This window comes from Pinus tabuliformis, chromosome X (genome assembly GCF_031772625.1).
Source record: "Pinus tabuliformis cultivar Carrire ecotype Pingquan chromosome X, CPIR1, whole genome shotgun sequence".
NCBI lineage: Eukaryota > Viridiplantae > Streptophyta > Pinopsida > Pinales > Pinaceae > Pinus > Pinus tabuliformis.
Genome location: NC_142308.1, coordinates 546,635,433 through 546,656,641, shown reverse-complemented (window position 1 = coordinate 546,656,641; position 21,209 = coordinate 546,635,433).

Below are 21,209 nucleotides of genomic sequence, written 5' to 3'. Positions count from 1 at the left end.
TGCACTTCCCATCGCTTCGAATTTGCCTTTTGGTTATAACTTTGATTGTTGTTCTGCAGCTTAGATTTCACTTGTTCGTGAAGTTCATTAATCATCTTGATGAATTCTTCTTTGTCAACACTCCTCCATTCCAATCGACCCAAATCTTGTAATTCGTGCACTCCTCAGGGGTGCATGTCATACAAGATTTGGAAAGGGCTTCTGCTTGTACTCTTGTTTGGAGAGTCGTTATAAGCGAACCTTGCCTGGGCGAGTACATGATCCCACTATCGTGAATTCTCTCCAACTAGGATATGTAGCAGATTCCCTAGACTTCGGTTCACTACTTCAGTTTGCTCGTCAGTCTGTGGATGATAAGTTGAATTTAAACTCAGTTTAGTGTCCAATTTCTTCCACAAAGTTCGCCAAAAATGGCCCATAAACTTCACGTCCCTATCTGAAAGAATAGATTTCGGCAAGCCATGTAGCCTGACAATTTCTGTAAAGAATAGATGGGCTACATGTGTGGCATCGATGGTCTTCTTGCAAGGGTGTCACACGGAATGAGTCGTTCTTTCGGACAAGACCGACCTCCCTAGTATCCAATGATATCTAGTGACAAGCAAGCCAATCAAATTCTATCTTTCTCTAAATATGAAATTTATAAACAAAGGCAAACAAGTGTTTTAGGCCTACCTTGGGTCCAATGCAAGTTTGTGGAAGCCTCGCTCCGTTGATCCAAATGAGTTCCCTTATAGAGAATCTGCAAACACAAACAAGCACACAAATTAAATAGCACCTGAAAAGCCAATATAATAAAGCATACTTATCATGATGATCAAGGAATTCATGAAACAAATCACATAAGACAATTTGTTGAGAAAAATGAATCTGATTGTATTAATTTAAATCAAAGAAGAACTTTACAACCTATGCCTTGATGCTGTACAAGCTCCTCCCAGGATCCAGCAAGAAGTCTCCTCTACTTTGACAAGTTTCACTCTCTTCCCAATGAAGACAAAAGGTATGTGATCTCTCCTCTCAAGCTTAACTAGGAAGTCCCAATTCCACCAGCATTTACCCTAAAAAATGTTCAACTTCTAACCTCCTTAGCAACCAGCCCAATGCCTTAATTTATAGTACAATGGAGGGAAGTTACTAGGTCCACCTTCAAAGGGATAAAGCCCTCCTTCAAAGGGATAGCTCCTCTCATCAAGGGATTAGCTCCTTCACTTTTAGGATGCATGAACCACCTAGGAGCGAACCATCCATGTCAAAATTCCTTCTAGAATCATCTAGAATTAACCCAAAGTGAGTTTTTAAGAATAAACTTGCACCTCTTTTACTTTCCTAGGGGTCCATACCCACTCCTTTAGAGACAGAGCGGGAAGGTCCGCAGGTAACATGAACAGGGAGTGCGGGACCGCAGGAAATAGTGAGAGAAAGTGCGGAACCAGAGGTTTATTGATTTTTAAGGTCTTTCTCTCATTTTCAAAGCTTGACATGAAGAGCTGAGGTTTAAGACTTGCTTAGGAGGACAGTATGAATGATGATAGACCCATACTGACTGCAAATAGTCATGGTGGCAATATTTTGTGTAACAGATTGCCCAGTAAAGTGCGAAGTCTGTAGTAGATGAGGATTTCATTTATCATCTAGGAAGAGTGAAGTACTTTATCATTTCGAGGATCATCTTGTGGAGAGCCCAGTTGGAACCTGTAAAAACATTCAATGCAAAATATATATATGAGATCATATCATCGCTGAGGTAGGCATTCCCATACTCAGATCAAAACTGACTAGAAAACCAACTACTGCTCTGGTATAGGAATGATCTTGTAATACATCACAAGTATAGACACATGTAGACACAGTATGGACGCAGCCATCTGTTTATGAATAGTCACTGTATAATGAATACAAAATTCCTCGCAACCTGGATGGTGGAAACTAGATCCAGGGTCTTCATTTCTACTTCCCGAAATAGTACGATTCTATCCATGCGAATGAATGTGTCGAAGTTGAACATGGTAGAAACCACTTGATTACCAGTCAATGATGTAAACTGTTAAAAAGTGTGAGAGAAACCACCAGTAATGTCAATGGCTCTCAAAGTACTCAGTACAATCCTTGAGATGTGAATAGATTTGTTGATGTCGAACATGTCACGGAATCCTTTGATCGAAGGTCAATGATGCAACCTATCGTCGAAGGTGAGAAACCTGCCATTGAGGCATGCAGATCCCAAGGTACTGACGATTTCTAGATCATCTTTCTAGATAATGAGCTGAAGTCGATATAAAGCGATCCGTCGTAGGCAAGCCCACAACACGAAATCATAGATCAAGTTTGAAGAAATTTAGTTGCAAGGACTGACTCAGGGATGGTCAAGATGGATGACAGATATCTTGCAGATGAATGGCTTATTTGCACTGACCTCTTGAACACATAATGACACAGCAGATGGTTTGGCAACAATTGACCCAAAGTTAATACCCAGAAACAGGCTGAAGACTTTCAATATGGTTTCATCAACTGTTAGGCAAAGGATTTCCCAACCCAGGTGAATAAAAGTGTCGTGTTCAAGAGTGGTTACAAAGTATGACAAACAGGCTCATTTTTCTCTCTTTTCCGCCACCATTTCTGGCAAGTACCTCTTAATTTTTGACAAGCTTGAGGAGGATAACATTTGCTTGATTATAAGCTCATCCTTCGGATGAGTCCAACTTAGTTTAAATTCGAACCCTAAGAAGGAGTGGTCCATTCCTGTTTGTAATTGAACAGGTCCTTTACTGTTAAATTTTAACGAGTCCAGTATAGGAGAAACTCAGCGCTTTTCAATTTTAGAGAGTCTGAAAAAACTTAAGAAGACTCCATGGTTGTCCTTTTTCGTAAATTTGTGTCTCCCAAGCCCAAAAAAGTATAAAATAATACTTGAGAGAACTGCTTGATCATTACGACCAAGGAGTACTTTTCGTAATTAGTGCCTCTGATCCGAAAAAGTAAAAAAGCGATCAATGACACGTCGTTTTATGACCAATATCGAATTTGAAACCTCCGGCAATCTTTTCATGTTTTTACGGTCAGAAAAAGAGCTGTAAGTGGACCGTCCTTTTAGTTCCATTTTAACGAGTTTAAAAAGAACAATTCGGCGATCTTTTCATGTTTTAGGAGTCAGAAAAGAACTTAAAGGTGATTCTAAAGTTTTTTCGTCGAAAATGACCGATTTTGCCTGAAAATCCGTTATCCTGAACAAAAACTCAAACATTACTCATACTAGTTTAAAATGGATAAAAATGTTGCAAAAGTTACCTCTTTAAAGTGAAAGATAAACAAATTAAAAACTCATTTATTCAAAAAACTTATAAAAAGGGCTTTTGTAAATTCATTTTTACTGTTTGAGTTTTGGGTGAGAAAATAGAGCTTTTGGTCAGAAACTTCCCGTGAAGATTGCGGAAAATACGTCCGTTGGAATCGAACGCCGTCTCCTCCAGGTAATCTACATCATCCTACTCTTGAATTTCATCCGTTTCAAAGTTGTTTTTAGGTTTAATTTCATTTTTTAAGGGATTTTTAGGTTATAAACCCGCATGCGGGGGTCCACAGGCACAACACAGGTAACCTGCGGACCCTGACTTTTTCGTAAAGGGAAAAAAGTCAGGGGTCCGCACCTGCCGTGAAGGAAAAGTGCGGACCCATGCACTGTCTCTGAAAGAGAGGGTGCGGTCCCCGCAGCAAGGGTTTTTAAACCTAAATTTCTCAATTTTCACCCAAAAATTTTGCTTTTAGATATTCTAATTCGCCTTTTTGTTGAATGTAGAGTATAGACCATGCTTGATTGGCGAGAACGAGAGCATGAGGATGTATATCTCGCCGCAATAAATCATCAACCTTCGATTAATGCATTGAAGGCATGCAGCTTATACAAATTATGGGCCATACCTGACATGAGGGCCCAGGTGGACTTCTTGCAGTGGCTGGTAGATAAGTGGAGCATACAGAACCAGTGCTTCTTCATTGGTGGTCACCAGCTCGAAATGGAGCCGAAAGACATTTACTTCTTGACTGGTTTGCCTAAGAGAGGTGAACACTTGACTCTATTCGGGACTAGGCCAGGTGGCCAGTCTGTCGATAGCCTCTGGCTAGAGTTCTGTAACAACCAGACTAGAGACAAAGGGATAGATATCAAAATCATATCCCTTCCCGAACTCAAGGTAATAGCGTTTACTATTACCAGGCTCTACGGGAGCGCAACACTTCATGTAGCCACTGGATCCCAGATGCGGATGGTAGTAGACTGCTTTCGAGGCACCATCTTCAACTAGTGCGATGTTGTGTTGGCTAATATAAAAGGCCAACTGACTAGAGCAAAGAACGGACAACTGAAGACCTTTGGATATGGTGCTTTAGTCATGAGATTTGGTCTGGAGAGGGTCCCAATGTTGGTCCCACAACATCTCACTGTTGGAGTTGAACTTCCCCGAGAGCCCAAACTGATGCAATGGGTTGCAGTTATGGCCCGTCATCTTGAGGAGGGGACAAAAGTCGTTCGATTCACTCCTGAGTATTTCCATTGGTTGGAGAACCAAGTTTTTGCTATTCAGGACTTTCATTACGCTGGGGTAGATTTTCGTGGTGACCCAGACATGACTCTTCCACCAGGAGAGCAATGGGATGACTCAAGTAAAATCATTTTCAAAATTTTCCTAATTTAATTTTTTTGTTTTTGTTTTTATCTCGTCCCAAAATTGATAGTAAAAGTTTCAAATGCAGATGTAGGTCCATGGTGACCAGCCGCTCTCCGGCCCTATGAGAGGAAACAACCAGCTGCAGTGGCACCATCCCCACAGGACGAATCAACAGAGACCTTGGCCGAATTGGAGAGCCATCTAGAGCATTTGACAGGAGACATTCTGGAGACCAGCATAGATGAAATTCCTCTTAGACTACAGCGCTATGTGATTGGGGTCCCAGGACCTTTCAGGAGGTTCCTTTGTAAGGTGGCCCGTACAGTGGTTTCTTATCGTGATCATCACCAGTGATAGGATGATCGCCTGTTGTAGACACATATGACATTTTTTTGCTTTTTGTACTATCATTTTTGCCGATCATAAGGTGTTTTTCAACCTATGATCGAAGACGATGTATATTTGACACACTCCTATGTTATACTATATCACTATTACCGGCTTATCTTGTAAAACATGTTATGGAATGTTTTTAAATTTACTTGTATGATTATTGCAAATGTCTACTTAACATTCGAGAAGCAATTGCATCTGCTAATGTATTTAAATATCTTGGAATATGCTGATATTCAATATAATCAAATTCACGTTCCAAGAGACAAACTCTCAAAAATAATCTCAATAACACTGGATTTCTAATGGCATATACTCTATTAAGCTGTAATACAACGAGTTCAGAATCTAACCTCACTATCAAACTCCGAATCCCAAATGAAATAGATTCAGATAATAACTCAATCACTGCACTATACTCGGCAATGTTGTTCATTGTTTGACCGAGGCTTACCCCATGCATAGATACCAACTCGTCAGAGGGCGAATAAATAACCCAAGCTATGGAAGAAATGTTCCGTGTATTACGACAAGCACCATCAGCAAAACCAATGTATGTTTGGAGAGGCGTCGACATCTGCAATATCAAGAGTAAAACCAAGATAAGCAGGAATAATGATGAAAAACACTCTGTTCTCAGCACACTTTTTAAACTAAAACACACCAGCTAGAAAGAAAACTAACCCTAACTAAAAATCTCCACACCCAGATTTAAGCATAATACCTCTTCAGGTAAAGACCATTTCTGGGTTTACCTAAAGAGACCCCGTCAAAGTCTACCAATTCATAGGCCCCTTTTGCTAGCTTTCGCTTGACAATATAAGGACCATGCCGCATGGGTACGGATTTTCCAGCACCTAATTTATCATTTGCTTGATCATACAATAAGACTAGGTCTCCTTTCGAAAAATTTCGAGGGGTAACATTTCGATCATACTGAGCTTTAATACGTTTGGCATGAGTTTTGATTGCTAATGTAGCATCACGTCGATTCTCATCTAGCTGAGCCAAGTATAACAAACGTTTTTCCTCTTCGGAAGTAGCTGGAAGTAACTCGATGGCCATTTGCAATGACGGGATTTTGCATTCAATGGGTAACACAACTTCCAGACCATAAACTAGTTGGAAAGGAGTGAACCCTGTTGACGTTTTTACTGAGGTTTGATACGCCCAAAGCACTGAAAATAGCATGTTATGCCAACTCGACCTATGAATCCCAATGATTCGTCGGATCATGATGACTAGAACTTTATTGATGGCTTCAACCAGACCATTAGCCTATGGATAATATGGAGTTGAACTATCGTGACGCAAGCCAAGCTGGCCTGTAAGTTCAGTCATCATAATGTTTCGAAAATGACGCCCATGATCAGTGATAATCGCTTGTGGAACATCAAACCTAGCAATTATATGATTGAACACGAAAATCACAGCAGTTTTTCCGTCTGCCTCAAATGTAGGCATCGCCTCGGCCCACTTGGTAAAATAATCTACCGCAAGGATAATATACGCATGCCCTCGGCCGAGTAAGGGTTACATGTAATAAAATCGATACCCCATTTTGCAAAAGGACTGATGACAATTATAGGGTGGAGAGGAGTAGGTGGAGTGCACATCTTTCGATCAAAAATTTGGCAGTTGTGGCATTTTCGGACCGCGTTAATACAATCTTTAAACAAAGACGACCAGAAATAGCCAGCGCACAATATCTTTTGGGTTGTGGAAAACACAGACATATGACCGCCACACGCTCCAGAGTGACAGTCATTTAGAACCCTTTGAGCTTCCTCATGAGTTAAACAACGTCGAAAAACAGAGTCCGCCACACAACGATAAAGTGTATCTCCAATAATTTTGAATTGTTGGGGCTGGAATCGTATTTTTCGACGTTTTGACCTTGAAATTTCTGGCCGAAAGGATTGGGTCTGGAGATAAACGATGATATCCCCATACCATGGATCTAAAGTGCTGATTATAAACAAGGATTCGTCCGCAATGGGCTCCTTCGCCACAATTTCCGTGTCACCGCGCGGGAAGTCACACATTAACTCAACAAATACTAAAGATTTCTTCGACTTAGACTTTTCAAATTCCAAGTCGAACTCCTGCAGGATCACAATCCATTTGGAGTACTTGCCCCCTAGCAATTGTTTGATTAAAATACAGATCATAGGGTTACAATCAGAAATTAATGTAGTTTTGCGTAGTAAAATGTAATGACAAAAACGTTGGACAACTTGAACAGCTGCCAATGCCAATTTCTCCACATGTGAGTATTTTAGCTCAGTTGGATTTAAAGTTCGACTAAGATAATATATCAAATGTTCAATACCCAATTCATCTTCCTGAACTAACACCATTCCAATGGTGGAATGGGAGGTGGCGAGATACAAGAAGTAGTCCTGGTTGTAGTTGGGAGGATGCAATAACAGTGCATGGGTCAACGCGTGTTTTAGTGCATCAAAATATTTTTCAGCTATCTCATCCCAAAAGAATGGAGTATTCTATTTCAACAACCGGGTAAAACCCTTTGTGATCTCGCCGTAGTTAGGAATGAATCGACGTAAAAAATTTTCTTTCCCTTGCAAACTTTGGAGTTGGTGAAGACTCGAAGGAGGAGGCAATTTGACAATAGCTTCAACCTTCGAGGGATTGACGCGAATGTCGGCTTTTGAAACAACAAACCCAAGTAACCAACCCGTTTTTATACAGAAAACTCACTTGTGTGGATTCAACCTAATTCGATAATGCCTACACCTCATAAAGATTGCTCGTAAATGAATGAGATCATCATCTCGATGTAATGAATGAGCAGGTAAATCATCGAGATAGGGTTGCACAATGTGCTTGATATCATGAAACGCGTAAGACATGGCCCTTTGAAAAGTTGCCCCGGCGTTCTTGAGCCCAAAAGGTAATTTGCAATAAGAAAATGTCCCCCATGGACAAATGAAAGCCGTTTTTGGTTGATCAGTAGGTAGAATATTGATTTGATTGTATCCGGAAAAACCATCCATGAAGGAGAATATTTCACTGCCGACACAATCATCAATGATTTGATCAATATAGGGAGTTGGGTAATTGTCTTTTGGACAGGCTCGATTAATATCCCTATAATCGATACATATTCTTATTGTCCCTTGCTTTTTGTTAACAGGAACAATATTCGATACCCAATCCATTAACAGAATAGGATAAATGAAACCTGCTTTGAGTAATTTTTCAACTTCTGCTTTAATAGCAACAACTTTTCGTTGGTGGATCTGATGCAAACGTTGCCGGACGGGTTTAGCATCCGGGTAAGTTTTGATTTCATGAACAACAATTACTGGGTCAATTCCTGGCATTTCCTCATATGACCAGGCAAACATGTTGCGGAATTCTTGAAATAGGGCCTTATATGTTTGAATTTCATCTTCCGTACAAGAGGCACCTATATGAAAGTTTTCAACAATTCCAGGTTTAACCGAAATATCAATAGGAATAGTTCGAGAAATGTTTCCCAAATTTAACTTGGAATCAGGATTTTTCATTGGATTCTGAGGTTCCTTGACATATTCAGTCGTAAAAATAGATGAAAAATCATTTTCAAAACGATCAATCTCAAGTAAAAATGAAGATCTATGATGAAGATCTTCCCATGGTAAATCATCGACACATAGGATTTCACGAATTTGCTCATCAGTGTGAACAAGTTCGGAAAACGTTGTTGAATCCGAGTTTGATGTTGAAAATGATTCCTCATGGACCACATTCATTAAGTCAATTTTGGTTGAAGAAAGGTCGGAAAACAACTGCACGACCTGATACGCAATTTCATATGGACTCAAAGGCATAACATCACCAAATGAGTCTATCTCAGATTCGATAGGTACGATCCAAGGATCATCATAAACAATAGTATCTGACGAAATCATATAAATGGTTGTAGTAGAAGACGATGCCTTGATAGGAGGAAAAGGAAAAGTTCCTAGTAAACCAGAATCTTTAACTAGTCCTACTCCAACATCCTTATACGAGATAGTTGTTTTGCCGACATGCTGAATACTTTCAGAAGAGGCTAGGTCGGACGAAAAGTAAGTCAGCTGGTCTATAGTTACGATCTTTCCATTATGAGGGAACTTTATAAGCCAAAAGACCAATGAAACGACTGCTGTCATAGTGTAAGTCCAACTACGACCAAAGAGAAGGTTGTAATCTAGAGGGGCATCAACCACCTCCACATCTAGATTAACAGTTTTGCCTTCAACCCCTATAGGTAAATCCTGTAGAATGCCAAAAGGATGAAACCCACGGCCATCAAAGGCCTTTAGAATCGTCGGGGATTGATTTAGCGTAGGAGAACCAAGCGATCTCCAACACTGTATCGACATAATACACGTTGAGGCTCCCTCATCAATCACAGTCCTATAACAAGGCTTGTTTTTGACTAACACTGGGATCTAGAAAGCCATTTGATGAGGTAAGCGCGGTGTACTATTTTCTAGATCGAAAATTATAAGGTTCAAGTCTTGAACGTCAACAGCTCCTATAGCCGACAATAGAAATTTACGCTGTGCTGGACATGATTGCAACACTTCCAAAGCCGACATTGCTGAAGGTGAAATAGCTAAATCTTCAACAATGTTATAGTTCTGAGCCACTCTCGCATATGGATTGAAAGCTGACTTTCAAAGTATACCCTTGGCAGGCGGTTTGATTACTAAGTCTGGGTTAGGTTTCTCGATCTGTAGTGGATCGGAACCGGGAGTTGAAGTTGATGGGTTCGAACGAGAAGATTTTGCTTCCTTACCATCAACAGGACTTTTACTTCCATAATCATGTGATCGAGTCGTAATCCTAACATGAGACATCATCATTATGGGTTCTTCGGAGGCATTTGAGGAAGAACCTATCATCTTACTGTCTTGACTAGGAAAAGGATCCTTCAAAACAGCAGGCGTTTGGGAACCTTTGACAATTTTCGCAACCTCTGCACGATGAGGGCAGTCTCTTGTAAAATTCTCTTCATCACAAATGAGACAAGGATAACGAGGTTTGCGTTTCTCATCAGTTTATTCCGTTTTTTCTGGTTTCTCTTTCGAATTTTTATCTGTTTTATTTTCTTCTTCCCTTTCTTCTTACCGCCAGATTTTGATTTGGCTGTGGATGACTCTACAACATGAATATCGGCAGAAATTTCCACGGAAGAATCTCCTGTCGGGGAATCTGGTAAAGTTATGATAGGAGAAGAATTCTTAGAATATTTCTTCTTACTTTTGGTATTAACCGTACCAATCATACCATCAGCGGCATGAGACCCTGAAGGAGCTGCAGTGATTTGATTTTGTTTAGGAAGATTGGGGATTTTCTCGTGTAACGTACCTGACTGCATATAAACTAAGTCAAGGTACTGAGCTTGAGCAATTACTTGCTCTTCAGTAACTACTCTGGCCTTAGCTACATCCTCAATGATCTTCGGTAATAAAGATTTTACAAACCATTCAGCTAAAATCTGATCCGGAATAAAAACCTTCACTAAACGCCGTCAACATCTCCATTCATGAATGTGATCTGAAATGTAAGTGGACGTTGATTGCATTAATGAAGTTAATAATTCCGTGCCATTGTCATATCTGATTGGCAACTGAAAATGAGTTAAAAACGAAGTAGCTAACTGACTAAAGTTATAAAAAGTGGCTCGCGGTAACTCAATGTACCACTTGGACGCAAGACCAATTAGAGTGTGCTGGAAAAGCCTTAAACGGATTGAATCATCTGAAACGAAATTAGACACACACCAGAGGTGATAAGTCATCACATGGTTTGACGGGTCCTCTCCTGATTTGCCTTCAAACTTAGGAATATCACTAGGCAACTTATTCGGCATTGGCGGCCAAAACGGAAGATAGTTAATTGGATCGTTCGTAAGGCGCGACAAGTCAGGTAAGTCCAAAGTTGCAATGAATGGTAACTGATGATTAGGGTCCCTGAAACCCTGGGTCATGAGACCAGCTCCAGAGGAGGATATCCAGGATAACTAGGAATTGGAATTGCATTTGGGATATTATATCCTCCCGGAAAACCAGGATTAACCGGACCGTACTGGGGTTGTTGAGGTTGTTGATATGTATACCCAGGGTACGGTTGATACTGATAGACTGGCTGCTGCACAGCAGGACCGAATTGGTACTGTCCTTGGTACGGTTGATAAGTAAATTGAGGTTGAGTTGTGACAACCGTACTTGGACCAGGTTGTCCCACAGGCATCTGAACCGAAGTCTGAATTGTGGATCCAGACTCAGGTAAAGATGTCTGAGGAGTTGATACAAGAACAATAGAAACTGGAGCTATCGATACTCCAGAAGTAGGTGGGGTAGATTGAATAGATGTTGCAACAATTGCAGCAGTCGTTTGAGGCATACTAGGCCCAAACTGAGAAACTACAGAAGGTGTAGAAGTTTGAATAGTAGACTGGACAGGTTGCTGGGGTGAACCAGAAACCAAGGGTTGTCCAGTTTGAGATGACAACTGTACATTCGGTTGCAAGACCTATTGAGATTGAGATGGATCCCACACTAAATTCATTCCGGGTTACGGACCCATAACAGGTTGAGAATATTGAGGGCCATAATCGGGTTGAGGGTAGGGTTGATAATTCAAAGGTACATTTCTAGCTCCTTGGACATATGATTGACCGGAAGGTGGTTGGAAACCTTGGTTTGGGTACTAACCTTGAGGTTGATAACCTTGAGGCACGTACTGATACTGGGTTTGACCTTGAGGTACATATTGATACTGGGGTTGACCTTGAGGTACATATTGAGTCTGGGGTTGACCTTGAGGAACGTACTGTCCCGTAGGTATGTACTGTCCTTGAGATTGCCCCCCAGACGGAAATTGGGTACCTTGAGGTTGCCCCCTAGGCGATAATTGAGGACTTTGAGGCTACCCCCCAGGCAGTAACTGGCCACCTTGAGGTTGAGGATTAGGAATAGTACCTGACATCATAAGAATATCTTCTACACTCAACAACTTAGTTCCATTATTTCCAGTTAATAACCCTTGTTCAATAGGTAGAGGAGATGCTCCCGAAAAAGTACCAGTAAGTGACTGATACCCAAAGGGAATAGAAGGACCTCCGTATAAAAAGGTTTCTGGAGATTGAGAAAACATGGATGACTGTCTTGACATATTTAACGAAGGATAGTAACCCCTAGGTGTTGGGTGAAAAGGAATACGAGTAGGTGAAAAATTTAGTCCCGGGTTTTCCAAAAAATTGGTCAATGAAAGATACCAAGCACTGCTCCTAGGTGGACTGTAAAAGATCGATTCACACTCCCTAAGTTCTATAACCGATTGATTTTCAGGGATAGGGATACCTTCTTCTTCCGGAGTAGCAAGTTCTTCAATAGCTATAAGTCCAGAAGGAAGATTTTGGGTAGTTATTCTTTCTACCCTGGGTGAACTAGGACCACTAGAAGTTGGAGAGGCAAATCCCGATGTTGGAGTAGCAGCAAACTCAGTTTCAGGTTCAGATATGTCAGGTTCTTCACCTAAATCACTAGTAGATGAAAAACTACCAGTAACTTCGGAAACAGAAACAGATTGTGGATTATAATATGCTACTAGAGCTTGATAATCAGGATGTACCACTAAAGAAGATTCTCCTTCTTCAGGTGACCCAACTCTACTGTCTCTAGGAGTTACAAGGGCTCGTAGCCCTTCAGGCTGGCTCGGTGAAAACTCAGGAGGTTGGCCCCGAAGTCTACGGGACTTCCTCGGTAATTCAACCACGATTAAATACTTTAACTACTTCACACGCAAACAAAGAAAAATCTCAATGAAAACCACCTAAAGCCTCTAAAGAACCAAACAATTTTGAATCACACGCCTAAAGAATCTAGGAGATCAAACCACACACAAACAGTAACTTTCCGTACTGAAAACACTAGTTGGTGATGAAATCCAACGTCGCAAAGTTCAATACAGAAATGGCAGTTGGAACAGTTACCCCAGCAACCTGCTTAATGAATAGACTAGCACAAGTTTCTCCACTAAACCGTCTCGAGTGAAGAGAACCCCCCAAAAAATCCAAGTGAGTCTAGCCAACGTCTACTCCAGGTACAGTGGGATCTTCCCTCCACCATCACCTTAGGAAAGAATCCTATAGAATATGGTCACTATGGTTACCAACGGAAACAAATATACCTGGGGGAACAGTCTACGATCCGATATGCACGCAAGGGCAGAGTAACAAGCTCAATCCCCTTGAAGGCTCCTTGACATAATCCAAGGTCTACCAACAAGTGACCTTAGGCTCCTCGACAATGGTTAATCCGAGGTTTACCATTTTTAATACGTGAATATCTGGCGTCGTTCCCAATGAGGAAGCATTGATTCCCACACTGGTTCGGACACGATCTCGTGCTTCTCCTTTAAGAGGAGCTTTCCCAGAGCATAGATGTAAAATTTGGATTTTATCTCCTACCGCAAGATACAGCTACTTGTTTGTTTTACTATCTTGGAGAGTTAATTACTCCCTACTCCAAGACACTAGCCTAAGCTATATTGGTGTAATAGAGCCCTAGAAATAAAAAGATTACTAGATAGATTTTACTTTAAGCGTTATTTTTATTGGTTTTTGTCTTAAGCCAAAAGGTGCGGAGATGAAACTTATGGTGTGAATACTCGACTCGAAATCACTAAAAAATGCACTTAGGATGATAAGCAATCTTTTCCCTTCAATGAACTTCTAGCTAGGAAAGAGTTGAGAATGCAAATGCTTGTAAAAACAAATCTTTTCCTTAACAAACAAATAAAAAGAAGAGCTTTTTGTATTTTCCAATCCACTCAAAAACGAGACAACTAGTTATGCTCACAAAAATTTCCCTTTTCTTGCAAACGCTCAAATACTACAAAAACAAACTTTTTCCAAAAGAGATTTTGTATTTTTAAATTTTCATAAAACACTCAAAACTATGGAAAAATCTAATCTTGAGATCTACAAATTCTAAGAACTATTTGAAGTAAAAGCTTACAAGATTTCTTTTCAAGGATGTTTTACTTAGCTATAAGCAAACTAAGGACTAATTTGTCCAGAATCACAAATTAGTCAAAAAACAACCAATTTTTGTTTTCTTTTCTAAAAATGAAATCCAAAACTTTTAACACAAGTCTTTTCGAAGTTTCGCAAAGAGAAACACAAGATGGATTCCTCAACAAAGGCAGATTTTTCAAATGGTCAGACTCATAAGAAGGCCAGTAAAAACCAAGGTGATCTGAGGCTTCTGAGGCTTCTAAGCTCTGAGCTACTACAAGATCAAAATGAAAATCAAGCCCGGTAACAAAAGCTTCTAGGAATTTCACCTAAAACCCTAATGCCAATGGAATTAACCTAAGAAAAGTTCCTGACAAGTCACATGCAGATCTGGGTAGAGGCAAAAAACACCTAAGCAAATCCTAAGCTGACTGAAAGAGAAAATCTTAAGTTTTTTCAAAATTTTGACAGGGTCCACAGGCCCACAGTCCACACAGGTGCGGTACCGCTCTTTGTGTAAAGCAAAAGTGCGGACAGGTCTGCACTATGTTATAAGCAGAGGGTGTGGTCCTCTCCCAAAAGTATGAAAAACAAAAAATAATCCAAGATCTACTAAACCTACCCAATTCCACACACAACAAGCCAAAAACAGAAACAAAAACATAGTTTCTCAAGTCAAAGTAAAGCAAATCAAAAAATCAAGTCCCCAGTGGAGTCGCCATTTTGTCACACGGAATGAGTCGTTCTTGCGGACAAGACCGACCTCCCTAGTATCTAATGATATCTAGTGACAAGCAAGCCAATCAAATTCTATCTTTCTCTAAATATGCAATTTATAAACAAAGGCAAACAAGTGTTTTAGGCCTACCTTGGGTCCAATGCAAACAAAAACAAGCACACAAATTAAATATCACCTGAAAAGCCAATATAATAAAGCATACTTATCATGATGATCAAGGAATTCATGAAACAAATCACATAAGACAATTTGTTGAGAAAAATGAATCTGATTGTATTAATTTAAATCAAAGAAGAACTTTACAACTTATGCCTTGATGCTATACAAGATCCTCCCAGGGTCCAGCAATAAGTCTCCTCTACTTTGACAAGTTTCACTCTCTTCCCAATGAAGCCAAAAGGTATGTGATCTCTCCTCTCAAGCTTAACTAGGAAGTCCCAATTCCACTAGCATTTACCCTAAAAAATGTTCAGCTTCTAACCTCCTTAGCAACCAGCCCAATGCCTTAATTTATAGTGCAATGGAGGGAACTTACTAGGTCCACCTTCAAAGGGATAAAGCCCTCCTTCAAAGGAATAGCTCCTCTCATCAAGGGATTAGCTCCTTCACTTTTGGGATGCATGAACCACCTAGGAGCGAACCATCCACGTTAAAATTCCTTCTAGAATCATCTAGAATTAACCCAAAGTGAGTTTTTAAGAATAAACTTGTGCCTTTTTTACTTTCACATGGGTCCGCACCCACTCCTTTAGAGACAGAGTGAGCAGGTCCACAGGTAACATGAACAGGGGGTGCGGGACCGCAGGCAATAGTGAGAGAAAGTGCGGAACTAGAGGTTTATTGATTTTTAAGGTCTTTCTCTCATTTTCAAAGCTTGACATGAAGAGTTGAGGTTTGAGACTTGCTTAGGAGGACAGTATGAATGATGATAGACCCATACTGACTGCAAATAGTCATGGTGACAATATTTTGTGTAACAAAGGGATAAAATGTGCCATTTTTGTAAAATGATCCACCACTACCATAATTGAATCGTACCCCTTCTGTGTTCTCGGCAAACCCAAAACAAAATCTAAGCTAACTGAATCCCAAGGCCTGTCCGGAACAGGTAATGGTGTATACAACCCCGTATTTTGACTATGTCCCTTCGCCAGTTGACACATCTTGCATCTAGCCACATACCGTTGCACGTCTCGTCGCATCCTTGGCCAATAATAAAAATGACTTACCTGGTCCAATGTCTTGTCTATGCCAAAATGTCTGGCTAGACCTCCATTGTGCTTCTCCTGGATTAGATTTTCCCTCATTGAACACTCTGGGATGCACAATTGTCCACCTTTGAACAACAATCCTTCCTACAAGTTATAATCTAACCACAAGTTGTTGTCCCTCAACAGTGGATTCTGGCAAGCTTCGTATGCTTCGTGAAAATCTGCATCTGTTTCGTACAGATCTTTAAGATGTTCAAAACCCAATACCTGTACTCTGCTTTCCTGCATAATCAAACTCCTTCGACTTAATGCATCTGCCACTTTATTGGCTTGTCCACTGATGTGCTTTAACACAAACGTGAAGCTTTGGAGATATTCCACCCACTTCACATGTTTGTGGTTTAACTTGTTACAGGGAAAAGTGTCTATATAGAATTGCTCTATCCCACTAAGGTGTGACAGCTGCCTTAGAAACAAACAGAGAAAAGTTACTTTCATTTTTCCTTTATGAATTATAGATAGATAGGAACAGAAAGACCAACCTCTGTCTTGCGCTAATCTCTTGATTTGATCCCTCTCTTCTTTGATAGTCTTCAGCTACTTTCTCCCTTGCACGCCCAGCTTCACAAAGTACCTGTAAGATCACAGAAGCATAGCACTATACAAAGACATGGATCTATAATCATAAACAATCTAGGATCAGATGTAAATTGACCATACAAATGTAGCAAGCATCAATGACGCAAAAGCATGGAGGAAAACTTGAATAGCTTTTATTGATAAACAATAAAGAGCCAAGAGGAGTTACAACCAGTTGTTCTGACCCAGCATCAACCTCCCAGCAAATAAGCCCCTCTTCACCTCAAACAAAGCTTAGATCACCGAACAATCTGATGTTTATCTCAAGAAACCAACAGTAATTCCTTACAATATGCAAAATTCCAGCCTTTGGATCTCTGGGATGAGGGATCCATATATAGATGTTTGTAATGGAGATGAGTCAGCTCAAAATTTGATTAGTGTCTTCCCTCTGATAGTTCTTGCTTCCACTTGGAGATTGATGGCCTCTTACTCATCCTTGGTCGAATTCAGTGAGGCAAGTGTCACAGGAGAAGATTCTGGAAGCTTCCATTGCCTCTCCACCTCGCGGAATGACACTGCCATTTGTCATTTCTCGCCCATTGCACCCCACAGAAGGGATTTTTGAAATGAAACGCACCCACACAGTGTATTTAGGTGAGATGCAATGCACTTAGCCAGTGGAGCAGCTGAAATGATCCTGTTTTGACCAATTCTGAGCAATTTTTCATGGAGAACTTTTGGGAGAAGCTGTAATCTGTTGACCTTGTTCCTTTAGGGGTTAGAACAACACTTTTAGGGACTTAGGAGCCCTTGGTTTATGGACATTTCATGCTTGGGGTTGTAGGGCCCAAAAATGTCTATAATAGTTGCCCCCTAAAGCATGAGGTCGTTAATCTTTTGATGTCGGGTGAAATGCTTTATTATGAGGGTCCGAAGTTCTTTCAATGCTGGGAGGAGACCTGTAATAAGATACAATACAATACATTATCTTCATAATATTTTCATGATCTAGCTGAGGCGGGCATTCCCATGCTCAGCTTTATAAATTCACTTTCATGTACATAGGACAGACAATCGTCTGAGTGTAGACTGATGATTCTAATAGAGCCATCATCCTTTTGAGTGGATGATTATCTGTGCAGCAATGATGTACATTTAATGTCTTTATTTCCCTGAATATATATCACAGCCTGGATGGATGAAACTAGATCCGGGGTCTTCAATCTCGTTCGATCTTCACTTGAAGTACAAGTCGATCCATGTGAGAAATGTTCTGAAGTCGAACATGGAAAGACATCGCTTGATTACCAGCCAATGATGTAAATTGTTAACAAGTGCGAGAGGAATCACCGATAATGATAATGACCCTCAAGGTACTGCAGTATAATTTACGTGGTGTGAATAAAGGACTTGGCATCGAACACCACGCAAAATCTTTCGGTCGAAGGCCATTGATGTAAACCTGTCGCCGGAAGTGAGAAACTTGCCATTGAGGCATGCAAGCTTCAAAGTACTGAATGGGGTGTTCCTAGATCAACTTTTTGGATAATGAGCTGATGTCGACCAGAAGTGATCCATCACAGGAGGGCCTTAATGAATCCCACATCAATGACACGGAATGGAGCAAATGATTTTAATGGAGGTGAAAACGATCTGGTGATATAAGGTTCAGGGTGGCGGTAATGAAGGAATGGAGCATAAATGTATGGTAGTGGGTGAGACACAGGTGAATTCTCTTAATGACTTCTCTTGAACATATCGGCGACACTGATGTGATGGATTGGTAGCATTAACCCCAAATGTGGATGGTATGATGTGACCATGGTGATGTGACCGGTGAATGAAACAACCCAACCCGACTTGGACACGGAGTGGAAGTGTCATGTTCAAGAGCGACTTGCTACCAACAAAGTTTCTTTAAGTTTTCTTCCCAATTTTCCCCAGTCATTGCTGACCAGTACCTCTTTATTTTTGTCAAGCTTGAGGAGGATAACATATGCTTGTTCTATAATTTTCCCTTTGGGCAAGCCCATCGCTATGTTTTAACGAGCCTAGCGATAGTGAAACTCATTCTCGTCTATAGACAAGTTTGTCGCTATTACACTTTTAACGAGTTTAACGACAAAGATAACTCGGTCCTTTTCAATTTTAGAGAGTCTGAAAAGGAACGTAAAGGTAACTCCAAAATTCCTTTTTGGTCATCTAATCCCTTAAGTCCGAAAAAGTATAAAACAATATAGAAGGGATGAATTTTCGATACTTTTAACGAGCCGAACAAAACAAGCACTCGATCTTTTTGTGTAATAATCCCTCAGGTCCAAAAAGATTAAAATCTAGAGGAGGGATAGCACTTCCTGTCCCTTTAACGAGCTGGAGAGGCCAGTGGCTCGGCAATCTTTTCATATTTTACGAGTGAGTTGAAAAGAGCTTAAAGAAGACTCGTCTTTTGAGGAACGAGTGATAAAATGGGTAGCAGCTGATTCCAGGTAAGGTTTGGAATTTTCCAATCACGACAGTGTCACAAGGATGGCTAGTGAGATCACTCTTCGCAACTGTTCCTCAAAATGGGTAAACAATCAAATGGGGGTGAATGATCGGCCAATGAAAACTGGAGGTGACGGTGCAAACACGACCAAGGCTTTAATGGCTGAAGTACTACATTCACGATGGTTATTTACTGGGGAATAGTTCATTTTTTAACGAGCTTAAACGCGAGGGGAAACATTTTCTCATGGCTTATGTTTATTTTTTAACGAGCTTGAACTATGTGCTAAAACTGCTCGATTAATCTAGTCGTGTGATAAGAATGTCTCATATAAAAACGACAACTTTTAGAGTTTTGCCCCACATCCTTTCTTTATGCAAGTTAGGAAACGACCAATCCTACGAGTTTAAAGGGTTAGAGGACCTACAAATTTAAAAAATAAATAGTCGCTCTTCACTTGCACGCCAAAAGGCTTGCATGCCCCCAGGTATAAAACAGAGTTTCAAGGTTACCCCTTCTTTAGTCCGTTAAAACATTTGTTTTACCAAGAGAGGCCTACCTCTTACAGGTTACCAAAGATTGTTCTATTTACGGCGTAAAAAAAACACCTCTTCGGCGATGTCTACCGAGATAAACAAAGGTGAGCGGCGATGCCCGCCAACTCACATAACTTTGACAAGAGGATCTTATTCCAGTCCAACTCCCTCTTCCAATCACGGACGGGAGTACGGAGGCCATATACTCTCGCAGAAACCTACCCTATACCTGAGGTTTTCCTTCCGAAGCAGACCAGGTGCATGCCCCCTGGGTTTCAGTCATGTCCCTCGAATCACTCGTGCTCATCAGGTGGACGGACTGGGGATTGAGACATTTCTTGCGTGAAAAGACCATTTAGGGATGGTATATGACTGTTTGCTATGCGTGATCCGGGAAATGAAAGCTGGTCTACGAGCTTGACCACTCTTCCTTCGTGCGGAAAACACATCACTCTAAAGAGTGATGAGACAATAGCTCTCATGCAATAAATATAGTCTCGTCCAAGGAGTAGATTGTAATCCAGGGGTCCTTGAACTACCATTACGTTCATGTGAACGATTTTCCCTCTCAATGTTATGGGCACATTGGGAAGGATCCCTAACGGTCGACTGGTTCCTTTATCAAAACTTGTTAGATTTCTCATCTCAGGCAACAGCGATGGTGAACAAAGCACTTTCCAAGCAGTTGAGGAAAGGATACTCACAAAAGCCCCCTCATCTATGATGGTACCAGCCATAACCATTCTATATATTTGAACAATGATTCGGAATGGTATACTAGCTGGTAAACGGGGTCTGCCTATTTGATTCTAGTCGAAGGAGACAACTAGGTTGCTTGGAGGAGGGACCGACTAGACGGCCGGGTATGACTCTGACGAACTTCCTTCCTGCGGTAAAGGAACAGGTAAATTGCCCCCATGTTCGTTGGAGTCTGTGCTTATGAAAAGAATTTGGACGGTGTCATCCTTGTTCTCTTCAGTGATTGTATCATCTGAAGATGGAACCTTTGAAGGCAAGACCGGGTCAACTGCCGCCTCGACCTTTTGACTTTCATCTGGTATGGGTTCAGATGGTTTATCTTCAACGATAGATGCTTCGGTCGACCACCTGAGTGGGCCAGCCGGATTTTCAACTAGTGACGGACTCGACAAGAGTTTTTTATATCCAGGAGGAAGTCGTAACGGTGAAACCGGACGATCGTCCAAAACTCTTTTAGCTTCGTCTAGGAAGGGACAATGGTGGATGGCATGATCGCCTTCACACAGTTTACAAGGAAATCTATATTTTCCTTTTTGTCCTGGGGCTTCACTTTCACTAGTTGACGGTGTGTTTTCAACATGACCATCAGAGGTTGACGACACCGGGTTGTGCAAACGAGGAGACCAGTCCCTTAAGATCCGAGGGATGCAAGGACAATCTTTGTGATAGTGGTCTCCTTTGCAAATGACACATGGCGATTTAGGCCTGGTTGGTGCAGTGTGTGGATTTTCGTTAGACGACACTCGTTTGCCCCCATTCGCTTCTGGCTCCTTCTTCTTCTTCTCTTTCTTCTTCTTTTCCTTCTTCTCCTTAGGTAC